Below are 15,921 nucleotides of genomic sequence, written 5' to 3' on the forward strand. Positions count from 1 at the left end.
CGCTGCGACACAAAATATCTAAGAAAACGTACACGAGCTACACCAAAAAACACCAAATCTTTGATAGATATGACTGGAACGATCACAACTGTTCATTCCATGCTTGGTGAATAGGGTTTTCAGACTCATTTAACCCAGCGCTAATATTCAGAGCTAAGTCACTAGGAGAAGCTCGTCATTTCTCCCTCTCTGCGTCAATGTGATTTTCTTTATCTGTCAGAGTGCAGCTTGCACATGGAATCTGCCCCGAGTACACAGCTGCTCCAGTGTGGGTGGAGAGTGGGCGAAGGTGCGTGGCATCTGCCACAGTCCACCGCCTGAGGAGAAATAGCAACACTTCACATTCAAACTCACTTCCACTGCAGCCTTCACATTGTTAGGCACTGGATAGATTGAAAGTGAATACCGTGTTTCAGTGAATCATTTTCTTTGGCCAGGCTTTACTCTCCACCTTCGACATTTCCTTACAGCACACATTCAAAACGGTGAAGAGGAGGTGGAGAATGATCATAAAAGCTTCGAGCACACTATTTACACACAGAAAACAGTAGTTAGTTTGGATGAAATATTATCTTCAGGCATTCATTGATAAACGATCATCTTCAGGTTTGTTTTTGAGCTTTTAAGTGAAATAGTTTTTAAATTCTTCTTTATAGATTCTTTATATATGAAAACAATATACAGTATATGGATATATCAGGAAAGAATATTTTGTGAACATATTTCTGAAAGAAATGCTTTCAGTTGAGGTTACAAGATGTTACTAGGTATTTAAAGGCATCAAGTGTCATTTTCTTTATATATATATATATATATATATACAGTGGTGTGAAAAAGTGTTGGCCCCCTTCCTGATTTTTTATTTTTTTGCATGTTTGTCACACTTTAATCTTTCAGATCATCAAACAAATTTAAATATTAATCAAAGATAACACAAGTAACACAATCAAGTGTTTGCTATAACTGGCAATGAGCCTTTCACATCGCTGTGGAGGAATTTTGGCCCACTCTTCTTTGCAGAATTGTTGTAATTCAGCCACATTGGAGGGTTTTCGAGCATGAACCGCCTTTTTAAGGTCATGCCACAGCATCTCAATAAGATTCAGGTCAGGACTTTGAGGCCACTCCAAAGTCTTCATTTTGTTTTTCTTCAGCCATTCAGAGGTGGACTTGCTGGTGTGTTTTGGATCATTGTCCTGCTGCAGAACCCAAGTGCACTTGAGCTTGAGGTCACAAACTGACGGCTGGACATTCTCCTTCAGGATTTTCTGATAGAGTGCAGAATTCATGGTTCCATCAATTATGGCAAGTTATCCAGGTTCTGAAGCTGCAAAGCAGCCTCAGACCATCACACTACCACCACCATGTTTGACTGTTGGTATGATGTTCTTTTTATGAAATGCTGTGTTGGTTTTATGCCAGATGTAACGGGACACACACCTTCCAAAAAGTTCAACTTTTGTCGCATCAGTCCACAGAATATTTGCCCAAAAGTCTTGGGGATAATCAAGATATTTTTTGGCAAATGTGAGACAAGCCTTTGTGTTCTTTTTGGTCAGCAATGGCTTTTGCCTTGGAACTCTCCCATGGATGCTGTTTTTGCCCAGTCTCTTTCTTATTGTTGAATCATGAACACTGACCTTAATTGAGGCAAGTGAGGCCTGCAGTTCTTTAGATGTTGTTCTGGGTTCTTTTATGACCTCCTGGATGAGTTGTCTTTGTGCTCTTGGAGTAATTTTGGTAGGCCGGCTACTCCTGGGAAGGTTCGCCACTGTTCCAAGTTTTCTCCATTTGTGGATAATGGCTCTGACCATGGCCTTAGAAATGGCTTTATAAACCTTTCCAGACTGATACATGTAAACTACTTTGTTTCTCATCTGTTTATGTATTTCTTAAGATAGCGGAATGATGTGTTGCTCTTTAAACACGCTTCACTTTGTCAGACAGGTTCTATTTAAGTGATTTCTTGATTCAACAGGTCTGGCAGTAATCAGGCCTGGGTTTGGCTAGTGAAATTTAACTCAGCTTTCTAAAACAATGTGGTTAATCACAGTTCTTTCATGATTTAACAGGAGGGGGCAATTAATTTTTGTTTAATGTTTACTGGACACACTGGCAATATAAACTATACCAAAGTTTGCATGATTGAAATAATTGTTCAATAATAATAATAGTAATAATAATAATTTGTTACATTTTATATAGCGCTTTACATGAAAGGGGGGTATATCCTCATCCACCACCAGTAATAATAATGTTATGATGCTCATTTATGACACAACGATTAGTGGAATATGGTAAACCTATTATAGATTAGAATTAAATATTATCACTATAATATGTTTATTATGAAACAGTGTTGAGCTATTTTATTTTGAGTCTCAGAACTTTTTGAAAAACACACATAAAATGGACACCACTGTCCATTTCATAGTTGCCAAAAAAGTTGCATGGAATTAATTAAATACACTGTTTAGATTTACAAATACAAACCCCCAATATGAAATCCAGTGACTCCACGGTGAATTTTTTTACTTCGGATACTCCCAGAAGTAACATAAATTGGTGTTTTATTCTCATTCTGGCCCAGGCTTTGGCTTCCTCCTGCCAAAACTTTCTCATAAACACACTTCCATTTTGACGTCCAGCCAGTGTCCTATTTCATAATGTCCCCTCCTTCCCAATATTCATATAAATATCTGCTTATTTTCTGTCCAAATGTGTTTCATTAACACTCAACCACTGTCACAAACTTACACAAACCACAAAATTTATTGTCCAGGGTTCATATAATCACTTCAAGTGTCAGAGTATCATGACATGGGAGACATTTTGTTATTGCTATTCTACATTCTAATATTTATAATATAACACGCTAGATTAGAACTAACTCGTTTTAATATTGTCTTAACAAATTTTATGTAGCAAACCTCTTTCGCTTTCTTTAAAACAAGAGCTTTTAGCTTAGCTAATTGTTTTCTGTTGGTGTAGTTGGTAGTTTAGCTTGCTACATTTCTTGGACTCAACACTGGTTTTGTGTTACTTTTTCATAATACTGAATCTGTTTGCAGTAAGACAGACTGCACAAATCCGTTATTCCCAGGGGCATTTCTGTTATTGTTAATTAGCGCGCTATCCAAGTAGAAATCCATGAGGTTGTTTTGATTGTGCTGTCCTGTTCACTGCTTTGTGTATATCATACCGATGCCTCAGAGGTCTCATGTTTACATCTAGCAACTAAATAAATGACAGATTTAGAAAGTTACATTTTGTTGGCTAGATTCATAATGTAGCTAATGCTAATTTTCATGGTCACGTAAACTCTGTTTAAAAAGGTGAGTCGTTAAATACATTTCACTGAAATTTTATGTTAATTTTTAGTGGATATTCTGTAACGTTTATATCCGAATACTAGAAACTTTTTCATGTTAATTGGACGCCTATTACTCTGAAGCTGCTTTCAACAGCGAGAGTAGAGGAGACTAAACTACGGTCTTCTGACAAACCTTTGTGCTGTCTGGTGTGGATGCTGCTGCATAACAGAAATTTCTTTAAAAAAATTAAATAAATAAAATTAGGAGAACACTTATTTCCCCCCTGCTGCTGCTGATCATGCACACAATTTCACTCAAAGTGTGCCACTGGATAAATTGACTCCACACTTGTCAAGGCATCAATTATTCAGCGGCTGAGCCTTTCAGCACCGCCATCATGTCCCTCTCATTTGATTTAGAGGACAGGAGAGGCGAACGATGCCGAGGCGAGTCTGCCGGAGCGCGGCGGAAAGTGGCAGAGACTCCTGTCTGATTGGAGCGCGAGGACCGCCCGAGTGTTCATTAAACCCCAAAAAGTACACGCAGGCAAAGAGGACGATAACAAGACCCTTGAGCCAGCTCTCTCACACTTCTGGAAGCCAATAAATATTCTCCTGCTCTCCCTCTTGCACAAACAGGCATGTCAAACGCAACTAACGAGTCAGCAAAATAGGCGATCCTTGTCCCTGCGGTGAGAGCCGGCTACTTTCATTTGTTCTATAATTTGGAGCTCCTGCAAAGGATTAATAGACCCCGAGTCGTTGTAAAGGGTTGAGACATGGCCTCTGTGTCCAAGAGTGACATCACAGACACAAGTTATTGTTCCCATGCAGGCTGCAAAGTGAACCTTTTTGCCACACCTAATGAGAAGTAAATTGAGATTTCGGCATATTTCTTAGCGACCATGAAACTGTATTTTGAATCATTTTGTAATTTTGAATGTTTCGTTTCGGGGTTTTTTCAGTAACAAGCCACTGTGCCTGCCACCATAATGTAACTTTGTGAAGTAAGTTATGTCACCACTGTGAACGCATTAGGAAGAATGTGTTTCCTACAATACTTTTTGAAAGAGCCATAACACCACCACAGAATCTACAGTGCAAAACAGAGTAGTCCAGTACAGAATGAACGACTTTCATGATATGTTTTTTTTAGTGTGTTTTATCAAACACACACGGCAAGAACACTGTAGTCCGACTGTGACTCATATGAGCCTCTTCATTTTAATGACGGTTCATTTAAGTACACATAAAGCTTCTTTGAATTGAACTGCATGTTACAGTGATGGTCAGATTTTCAGTAGTACTGGATTTAAACCATGTAGTTTACAGTTTTTTTGTCAATTGATGTAGTGTTATTTATATAGTATTAGGTTTTATTTGTATATTTTCTGTTTTCATTTTATTTCAGATGTTAGTAATTTTGTGTGCTTTTGTCATTTGTAGTAGTTGGGGGGGGGGGGTAATATTTCTATTTAACTTGTTTGACTGATATTTCAGTTAGTTGCCAATGAAAAAAGTTTTTATCTCATATTTTTGTTTTGTTTCAGCTTTATTTTAGTTCACAAAATAGTTTTTTTTAATATTATTATTTATTTATTTGTTTTTGTTTGAGTTAACAAGAAGAACACTGAACTGGTGAGTAAACTCTCTTATTATGTATGTTATACATAGATTTGGTGCTTGGCGGGTGTTACTTTTGGATCCTACATTGTCCTTTACATTGCTGTGCTGTAACAGATCTTGAATCCCACTATTCCCTGGATTAAAGCAGAGTGAGGTCACCATGTTGCCTTAACTCAGGCAAGAAAACTCTACGGAGTGTAATATGAATAATGAAGTTGTCCCCTGAGCCACTAATATGACCTCAGGGCTATGGTCCAAACAGTTTGCCTCAGTGTTTGGGTGTAGTCGACCCGGGGTATCCTTCAGACCCTGCAGCCACTGAAATGAAAGCTGTCTCACTGTGGTTAGTAAAATAGTTGGACAATGAGAGCATGTGGTGGCCATGACTCAAGGCAGTCTGGGTGAGCGATGGAACTGCTGAGCTCTGGAGGACAAAGGAGAGAGAATCAGCAAGAAAACACACACTGACCTGGTTTAAATTTACATGCAAGGATTTCGGGAGAAGAATTAGATGGTTTCCACTGTCAAAGTATGTACGTACATAGGGTAGCAATCACTAGGTAGCCGTTTTGCTTGTTGTGTTACATGATTAGTAACAAAAAATGTATGCCAACAGTAGGGTGTAATCTGTGACCAAATACTGTATCACTGCATGTATCTCATTTTACGACTGCTGCTAAACTTAATGTGTCATTAAATGTGATTATGTGTAACCTTTTATGACCTATTGTTTTATTGTATATAACAATAAGGTTTGGTCGTATTTAGATAAGATTGCAACTCATGCAATAGATATCTAACACATCTTTCAGTGTCATCTCTTCAGGTTTAAGAAGTTACGAGAACAGCTGGCAGTCTCAGTTATTTGACAGCCATAATACAGTCTGAAGTCTTTATTGGATTACATAACACTTCTGGCAACATTTGGGAGCACAAGACGTGGAACAATATTATAAGCTCTCTGATTGGTGAGTAGATCTTAATCCCCGCCCACATTCCACAGTGACTGCTCGCTCTGAGAGCTTCATGTTTTTCCTGGCTAATTACACCACTAGCACATTCCAATATCAATATCACCATACGCTCCACATCAATAAAACATACAATTTCTTTCTTACCTGAATCTGCTCTGAGGTTTCCTTTCACTCCTAACTCTTTCAGTTTTCATGAGTCTCTTTGCTTCATTTTAGGGGAGGGGAGGAATTTCATAGTTGGAGTCGGCAGAACAAAGTCTTAAAGCAATCTTTTGTTTCAGAGTATCTTAATTTATCAGGAGCTAGAAGTTCTCATCAGGGTTTGGAAAACAAAAGTCTCTCATATTTTCCAAGCTCTGCCGACTCCATGCGGGGAATGGGATGGGTTTCATAAATCTCTGAGCCAAGTTCCTTTGAGTCCATTGGGGGGCCAGGCATCAGCCATGACTCAGTCTTTCAAGTGTAACACGAGCCAGGACATCTGCATCGCTCGAGAGGAGGGTACTGAGGTGCCGATTTGGAACACTCAGCGTCGGGAATTTTGGGAAGCAGCGATGCCTATCAATGACCCACTTTGATTCAGAGATGCTAATTTGTTCTTTGTTGCCACAAGATGTTGTTTTTGTGTTGCTGATTGTCAGTGGAGCCACTGGTTTTTAGAGGAGACAAGAAAAGCAAGATTTCTGCCATTGTTTTCCTCAGGTGCTTCCATAGCCCGTGCTAATGTTCACAGCCAGAGGGAAGCTGTGTCTGCTGTCTGAGATAGCAACAGATATCATTATTGCAACACCTTGTTAAAAGTGGAGAATTATTACACCACTGTGCTATTATTGTATTCATTTGTTTTTCTGTCCTGAGCTTTTAGAAGACTTTGGAGAGGTTTTGTGGTCCCTTAGACTCTAAATGCAGTTTGTTTACACTCTTAAAATAAAGATTCTTTATTGGCATCTGTGGTTCCTATAACATCCAGGGGAACTCTCCATTGCACTAAAGGTTTTTTTGAGATGGAATTGGTTCAACAATATTCTCTTTTGGTAACACTGTGGAAAAACATAATCTCTCTTCATTTAACTTCACATTTAGCATTGTACCAAAAATCAAATCTAGGGTGTTGCCAAGGTGTGGTTGCTATAGGTAGTTGTTTTACTGTGCAAGTCAAAACTCTCTGATGCCCATTTTTCCCTCAACAGGGTGCCCAGTGCATGCATTTCTCCAGAAAAAGGACAATTTCCTATCTGGCAGCAGTGCACCACACATTCAATTGATGGGCATTGCGTTCCTGTGTACTGTGTGTTGCTTTGGCCACTTTATTTTTCCTATTTTTGACATGAATGAAAAAAGCTGAATAAAAAGTTTCTTAAGACTCCTGTTAAAAGTACATGATGTGTCTTTATTCAAATAACTAAAATAACCTACTTAATTTTTTAAGATTTTACCTAAAGCCTGGGATGCATAAATTCTGCACAGATTTTTGCCTCGATTTACAGTTTGGGGGAGTCCAAATTCACAAAAATTCTCATACACTATGATAGTTTCGGACTGTGATTACCTCCTGTTGGATTATATCAAATATGTTTGATATTTTGAACCAATATTAGAATGCTACTTTTGTCACACAAGTTTGTTTAGTGGCACAAGTTTGTTGTGGTTGTAATGGCTTTAAAGACATGACAATGTGATCCTCAGTCATTTAGTGTACAGCTCTGGAACCATTTTCAGCAAGTGTATGATGGAAGTTGTGTAGTTTATTCCAGCCTTAACTTGCTCAGCATGATTTTCTTCCAACTGTTGCTACACCATGATATTGCCATCAAAAATGTAATTTCACGCTAATTCTCAGAAGAAATTTTTACACAAGTGCTTGCTATAACACACCTTGCAGCATCTTGCTTAGCTAAAAAAAGTTTACACTGATGTAATTGCATAAAATATGTTGTAGGCCTAATACTTAAGGTTAGGAGTTTGTTCTAGTTTGTTCTAAACTCCTAAGTTTTTTTTTTTTTTTTTTTTTTGTCAAATGTAGCAGGATATATTTGTAATCGATGGTTCTCTTATACTAGACCTTCCAGTGGAGGCACATGTTGACAGGAAGTTTTAAGCATAATCGCTCACATTTTATTGTATCTCTCCTTTTTCTGCTAACAGTGCCCGTGTGTGTCTTTGTGCAATCCTGTCAGTGTGTGACCTCCCATGTCCTAGAGTCCTGCCACCACACCCCCCAGCTCTCAGCATGTCTATTCCACCCTAGACAGGAGCCAGGTTGCCAGAGCTACGCTACTCCCACCCATTAGCTGCAGGAATCCAACATAACCATGGTAACAAGTCTCTCACCCCAGGGGAGATGAGCAACAGAACTGAAAGACTCCATTCAATTTCCACATCCCCAGTCCACTAGGGCTGACAGCCTCTCATCGTTTGTGTTGCAGTGGGCAGGGGTATGTGCTCATTAAAAAAGCCAACACACACTCGCTCTCTCTCTATACACAAGTCCACAGACACACACTGCCTGCCGTACATGCGCTTCGCATTATCTTCACATTAGACCGCATCCTTCTTTACCATTTGAATGCTTGAATTGCGTCTGCCCACTTAGCCTGACAGAAGATAAACTGTGTTTTAGGGCCGTGTTTCCACCCCCACTATTAATGGAGTGTCAGTCTGTACACCTAAAGATGCTAGATCAATAATTTTATTCACCTTTACCACCCCTTCCTAATAATTCAGATCTGTGTCCATACAAACATATCTGTTATGTGGTTTCTGACTCACATTTGTTGTGCTATTTCAGCGATCAAACAGTAATACGAACTGTTATGGAGAAATGAAAAAGGTCCCAGTACCAACACCTGAGGCACACCGGTTCCTTTGGAAGCATATGCCTGTCTAATCTGTGGTTATTAATCCATAGTTTATCTATTTGCAGTTAGTCACCACAATATCTAGAGATGCATCTACTCCCTCATGTGATGATGGCATTGGAGCGCGTGCTTCAAATGTACCTCGATGAATTCGTGCTGATGAGATCCAGGAAAGGTTAATGAAGCACAATGGGAAATCAGCCCTCCTCCACTAGTGCTGTGAAGAGGCTAAAGGAGTTCTCTCTAGGTGGAGTGGGAGAGAGCAGTTTCAGGTTCTCTCCAGTGAGCGATGAAGCAGCAGTGCCCACACTGCCTGAATCAAAGCCCGGCCCAGCCCCAGTGCGCAAGGAAACCATGCAGGCTTTCAATTATTAGTCAGGCTGGGGACTGGAGACTGGAAGCAAGAGGTAAGAAACTCTGCTGGCGAAACTCCATATATCACTTACTGTACTTTTCTTTTAAGGCAAAATAGATGTTAGGAATAGAAAATAAGACTGGAGAAACGTGGACTAGTTTTAGTTTTTTGGGGGTCTTTTTTAGAAGAAACTGTAATGGTCTGTGCGTAGATTCTCTTGAGTATAATACTCAGGTGAGCAACTGCTACTTAAATTTGTGTTTTGATTGTACATTGTCAGGATTGGGTTTTTTTTTTTTTTTTTTTTTTTTATTATATGATAATCAAATGACTCTTTTGAGCTGGCCCTTATAGTGAATCATTTAAAAAGACTCATAAACTCATGAACCATTACTGTGTGAATCAGTCTGACAAATCCCTCTTTGATTTAATAGTCTGTCAAATTATAAAACAAATTCATAGCTTTCTTTTCTTTGTCTCATTGACATCCATTGTATTTTACACTGGAAATGTTACTTTTTATTTTTGCTATCTCTTTGCTACAGCAACTGCAAAGAGATGTTGTCTTTTTTAAATATAAGCAGAATGCACACTGCAACTCAAACGAATTGGAATTCAAATCTTGTGAGCTTGTGTATCGAAATTCAACCAAGAAATGTATAACGACACTCAGCCATACTTGGAGGGCATTTACACTTGTTTTTTTCATGATCAGATAACTATCTGCCTAAGAGTAGCACCACTTAATGCCCTATAAATCACCTCTCTCATCCCTCTTATAAATAGTGCTTGATAGCACTGGTTCCTCCTTCAGAAACAGGAAGTAACTGGTCTGGGGTGGAGGCAGTGAGAGAGTGAAATAAAGATAAACAGAGAGAGTGAAAGATAGAGCAAGCACATGGGCTCTTAGCCAGATATGTGAAACCTAAGTGAGCCTGACCATTACGTCTCAGTGCTTTCTCTAGAAACCTCATCTGGAAAGTTCAGCATCTGTACACAGCAACTTCAATGATCTTAAAGGCCCCAAAAAGTGTGAGATATGAGGTGTTTGTGTGAGCATGACGAGAGCTGCTGAGTTGTGGTGTAAGGGTGGAGGCGGTTTGTTATTAGTTAGAAGGGTGTGGTGTCAGCGCTATGAGATGTAGGTGGGTTGTGAAATTAATTGAGGGTGTGTCCATGGTTGCACTCCTTTACAATGTTGTCTGCTCAGCAGAGCTTGTGCGAGTTTGTCCACACGATAGTTGTACCTTGTTTTCAAACAGATGGGCCACTCAAAGGACTTCAAAACAGGCTTTTAACACTGCTCCCCCCAAGGCAAAGTTCAATCCAGACATGCGACGTGGGAGATGAGCAACAGTCTATCGGTAGTGGTTGGACCCGTGTAGAAAGGAACAGGGCAGAACAACAAATATTTGGCAGCCATTCGCCTATCCAAAGGCACACAAGAGCAGCCCCCAGTCTAATGTTTGCTTTGCTGGTGGAGAGTGTCTCCACTCATCACACTGTTTTCACTGAGGTCATCACAGACGTCAGAAGAGTGTGTTTTTGGCCAGTTCTTTCTCCCTCTTTCTCTCTCTGCCCACCACCACACCGTTGAGGATGTATCTATGATGTAAGTGTTGCTTCACACCCATAACGCCCCTCACTGATAGTCCCCAGAGTTGACCTCCACCCTCAAAGGTTGTCAAAGCAGGATTTCTTTTTTTTCTCTTTTGTTTTTTGTCTATGTAAACAATGGGTCTTGATCTGCGTTGGTGAAAGGATAATTTGATTAAAAAGGGAGTAGATAGAATATTCCATGTCTGTCTTTTGGGATCAAGTCCCATTTGTCATGAAAACTTACCTCAGCTAGAAAATTGATTTTCATTAGGATGAAGTCATTAAGGTTATTGTTGATGTCAGTGTAAAAACATACATGTTGCCAAGCCAACATGTATCATATGTTTCTGTCCCTAATAAACAGTGAGATTTATGACTGAAAGAATACCTATATTTTTCCCTACTTATAATCAGACCCAGACGGACTTTGTGAAATCACATTTTCTGCGCTGAATTTGGAGGGAAATCTGAGAAATGGATTTAAATATGCTAAAATATTTTCAAAAGAGTTAAGTGCAATGTTGGGGAGTAACTAGTTACATGTAATGCTGTTACGTAATTCAATTACAAAATAAATGTAACTGTAATCCAATAAATTTAAAAAGTGTTATTAAATTACAGTGTGTTGAATAATATTAATTTGTTGCTTTGCCTATTTTTGATGTGCATGGTGCATCTTATTTGTTCTCTTGTTTGAATTTGCAGTGCCAATTAAATCAATTCACATTGCTGCTGAAAGCTTTAGGCTACAACCTGTCTGAGAGTTGATTAGCTGATTAACAGTTGAAAACATCCATTAGAAATTTAGAAAGTAATCAAATGTAATCAGTTACATTACTTATTACACTACTTATTACATTTTAAACATAGGGTAACTTGTAATCTGTAACCTATCACATTGCTAAAGTAACCTTCCTAAAGGTTAACCATTACTCCAGTCTTTAGTCTCACATGATCCTTTAGAAATCATTTTAATATGCTGATTTGGTGCTTGTGAAACATCTATTATTGTTTTTGATCATAGATGTAAAAACAAATAAAATGCTAAATGCTTGCTAAATAAAATTATTAACTTAAAAAAATGTCGTGCTGTCTACGTCACAAACCTAATTTTCCTGGCCTGCAAACTTTCAGACAAGGGCTTCCCGAATCATGAAGATAGTCTTGCTTTTCTTCATTTTCTTTGTCAGCGCAATTCTCTAGCCTTTTTTTGCAAATAAATCTCTCCCTCTCATCATGTCTCTGCACATCTACTGTCAATAAAATAACTTCTGATATAAATATCTCTAAAAGCATCATTGTGTTGGCAGCTTTGTAGTGTGAAGGTGATCTGATCCCACAACGGTAACATTGCGAGAGGAAAAAGCAATGAAGGATTCAGGTAATTATTATATTGAGGTAGTTTTCATCAATTTACCACATTGACATAACAATTTATGCTATTTTTCCACAGTAAACTAAAATTGCTCATCCTGTGGCCCTTAAAGAGCGAGCGTCCTCAACAATAAAAAAAATAATAATAATAAAGAGATGAGCAAAATAGCTAAAAGCAGCATTTTTTTTTGGAGATGTGATACATGGTGGCACAGGCAGCACCAGCTGGGAGGGGGTGTAAGCGTTGTGCAATGCTGAGGACGTGCATGGAACCTCCCTCCTCGCTCTCACTGTCCCTCCTGGACCAAACTGTGCTTTGTTCCCCTCCCAAAGGGGAAGGAGATTAATTCAGTGCTGGATCAGGTAAGCCCAGTGATTTTCCCGGGGACGTTGCAGCCGGTCTTTTGGGATTAGCTGCACGCTCGCCCGGCAGCTGGGGGATGAAAGTGAAAGTGTGGCTTGCAAATGGCCTCCAGGCAGGAAAGGAGCCTTGACAGGTACACTAGGATAAACACTGATTGCATTCAAAAAACCCATTGTCTGCTGTGATACATATCAAGGAGGAATTCTCTTTGTGTTTGAGCATCTGTCTTCTGCTTCTAAAATGTGCTGTGACTGTGAAATGCCCATACTGATAATCTAATGAGCTGCTGCAGATTCTTGACAGATATATAAAATATATACCTAAATAAATGGACCGATGCATATCTATGTGACTATCTGTATGATGTTCCAATAGCATGCAGTGCCTGTGCATAGAAGATAGAGTATATGGCGATATTAGAGTCAGTGGAGATTGAATGAGGAAGTGGGGACGAGCCCCTCTGGGTTACGGGCAGATTTTACCTCGCTCGCAAGGCCTAACGCGGTACACCTGCGTCTCGGTAACGCCGGCCCCCTACAGCTGTCTGCACATCTCTGTCACCTGGCCTCTGTGTACAATTTCCAAGCACAGCACAACCCCCAAATCCTGAGCCACCACTCTTATCAGTGCACATTTTTGGATGTGCAATGTAGACACACAAACAAGATACTTAATAAATAGGTGTTTTTTGTACTAAAGTAACAATGAAACAGAAGTAACAGATCTTTTTTCCGTGGTGACCTACATCCGAGTGTAACACATTATTGAAAAAATATCAAGCAGGGGACTTGGTTCTATATTTGATATGTAGGCGTTATACTCAAAAATTAATGTGAGCTTGCAGCTGATTTTGGGCGGTTTGGAGTTTAGGCGGACTAAATAATTGTTTTTCCAAGAATATTGCGTTATGACATTTTGATTACATTACATTACAAAATAATTAAACATATATGTTGATAGATTGTTCAGAATAAGACCCTATAGCATGCATTTACAAAATAGGGTTCATTTTTATTTCATGGAAATTGCACATCATTTTGATTGGTTGGTTGATGTTTATGCAAAACTTTTAATACATGTTTTGTATAAACAGTTGTTTTAGTGTTTGAGGAGAAAATGGCAAAAGGTGCTGGTCCTTTACGTTCTTTAGTCTTTTATATTCTTTCAAATTGTTCTCTTTTTATTTATTATAAAAAAAATTTAAGACACCACATGTAATACATAAGACTAACCGAGACTTGTCACAGTACTTACATATTTAACCAACCCAACCCATTGTTCTTTTGTTGGTTTTGATTGCTTCTTTTGTCCTCATTTGTAAGTAGCTCTGGATAAAAGCGTCTGCTAAATGACTAAATATAATGTAATGTAATGCAGATATGCAAATAAGAACGTTTACCCCAGGTTTAGAACTGTACAATGTGTGAAAGGTCACTTTATACCAGGATTAATTGTTACCCTGGGTAAATTATGAGCTGTATGAACTATGGTTATACAAATGATAATCAGTTACTGCACTTTTATTATAATAAAACTATGATTAATTTTCATAAGGGATTTCAAGTGTGAAAAACCCTAAAAAGATTAGATTGCTATTTTCATATAATCATTAAACAATTATGAGACAATGTTGAAGTCTTCAAACTGTTATTGCATCTTGTATTAAATGTAGCTCATATTTGAAAAATTACTGTGAATGCTAGAATCATTATTCCTGCACAGTGTACAGCTACGAATAAGACAAGTTAATAAATAACCACGATAAAACAATATACAGCCTCAGCATTTGAAAAGGAATCTGATTTAAGAATGCAGGATATTGCCAAAAAAAGAAAGTTCAAACAACATAAAAATAGAAGATAGCAAAATGGATCTTATTATATTTTGAAAAAGAAAATCAGTAGTGCTTACCTGTTCAAAAGTCACAGAAGGGTTGTGGGTGTTGGCTATGCTATTGCTACATGGTTGTTCATCATGCTGCTATCTGGATGCTAAAGTGTTAACGGTAGTTTTTAACATGTTGCTATGTTGTTGCTTATTGCTCAAAGTCAGTAGAGCCACCATTTTTAAAACCATATTAATTAAATAAAGTCTAATTATTATCATATTCTACATCCCTAATCAAACCCAATAAACTTAACAACTACTGTACCTTATTAACTAGTGGTTTAGTAGTTTATTGAGGAAAAGTCTAAGAATTGAAGTGTGACCCAAACCACCATATGAGCAATAATGAAAGCTTGCTTTTGTTATCTTAACTGAAGTTGCCTTCTAAACCAGTTAATCAAAATACTCATTAGGGTTGATTTAAGTGATGCTGTTAGCATTAGAATGTGTGGAAGCTTACCAGCATCTAAATTTCCCACTTGATGAAAAGACCTCTCAAAATAAGCAACTTTTTTTTTTCTTTCTGATTTTCGGTTTTTACTGCTCCAAACCCTTATCTACTTCATCATAAACCATGCAGTAAGATTCACCTTATATGGCTGGAGGACACTGACTACCCCTATGAAGTCTAACTTCCAAAAACTCTTCCTCCACCGCCCAAACTGCTCTGATAACTGACTGCAGAAACACGGGAGACACTAACGGATAAAGTTGTAAAAAATGGTTAATGTAATGACTGGCTTGCTTGACATTGTTAATTTGTCTTAAAATTGCTAAGCATTTTGGTTTTCTGTGTTTTATGTTCATGAAGAAGTTGACATTTTGGATCTAAGTTTTGGCAATGCAGTTAGAGCTAAAATAAAATAAAATAAAATAAAATCTCACTTAATGGTCATTCAAAACGTACATATTAATTTTACACAAAACCAGTTTAAACATTATTCAAAATATCTTCTTTTGTTTAAACTGGAAATCAGTTCTCACAAGAGGAGTGAAAACATGCCCCAAAAAAGTGGTTTGACGGCTAGTATTTTGTAGCCCTCCATCACCCTTTGACATAAGGCCCTTGATTGTGCATCTCTATGAGTGGGAGATTGGACGTGGTATTAAACAAAAAGTACTGATAAGGTTGTGCAGAGGAAGTGCTCTGTGCGGCAATCCCCTACTGATTTCCACGATCTGTCCAGGCATTTCCCCTCCACAGGAAACGCCCTCACCAGGGAACACATACGGAATGCTGCCTTTTGTTCATAGAGAGAGATAAGCGCTGTGACAATGCTCCAAGTGTGGTATTTTTGCATCCTCTCGCCATCAAAAGGAGGTTTATCGAAACGAAGGGTGGGTAATGCGCTGTCTCCATCTCTCAGCTGGTCCTACATCTGGTCCAATGAGTCATTGTCTACTCCCTGCAGGAAAATTGGGCTTAACTTCCCATCTATCTTGTAAGACTACATATCACCACTTTCTGTGCCAAAAATTGCAATTCTTTTGAGTAATGTGGTTGTGAAAGGACTGACGCTCTTTTGCATAAGCATAAACATTTATCAGGCCGAACACAATCAACCCAGACT

Source organism: Onychostoma macrolepis, chromosome 09 (assembly GCF_012432095.1).
Source record: "Onychostoma macrolepis isolate SWU-2019 chromosome 09, ASM1243209v1, whole genome shotgun sequence".
NCBI classification, from domain to species: Eukaryota; Metazoa; Chordata; class Actinopteri; order Cypriniformes; family Cyprinidae; genus Onychostoma; species Onychostoma macrolepis.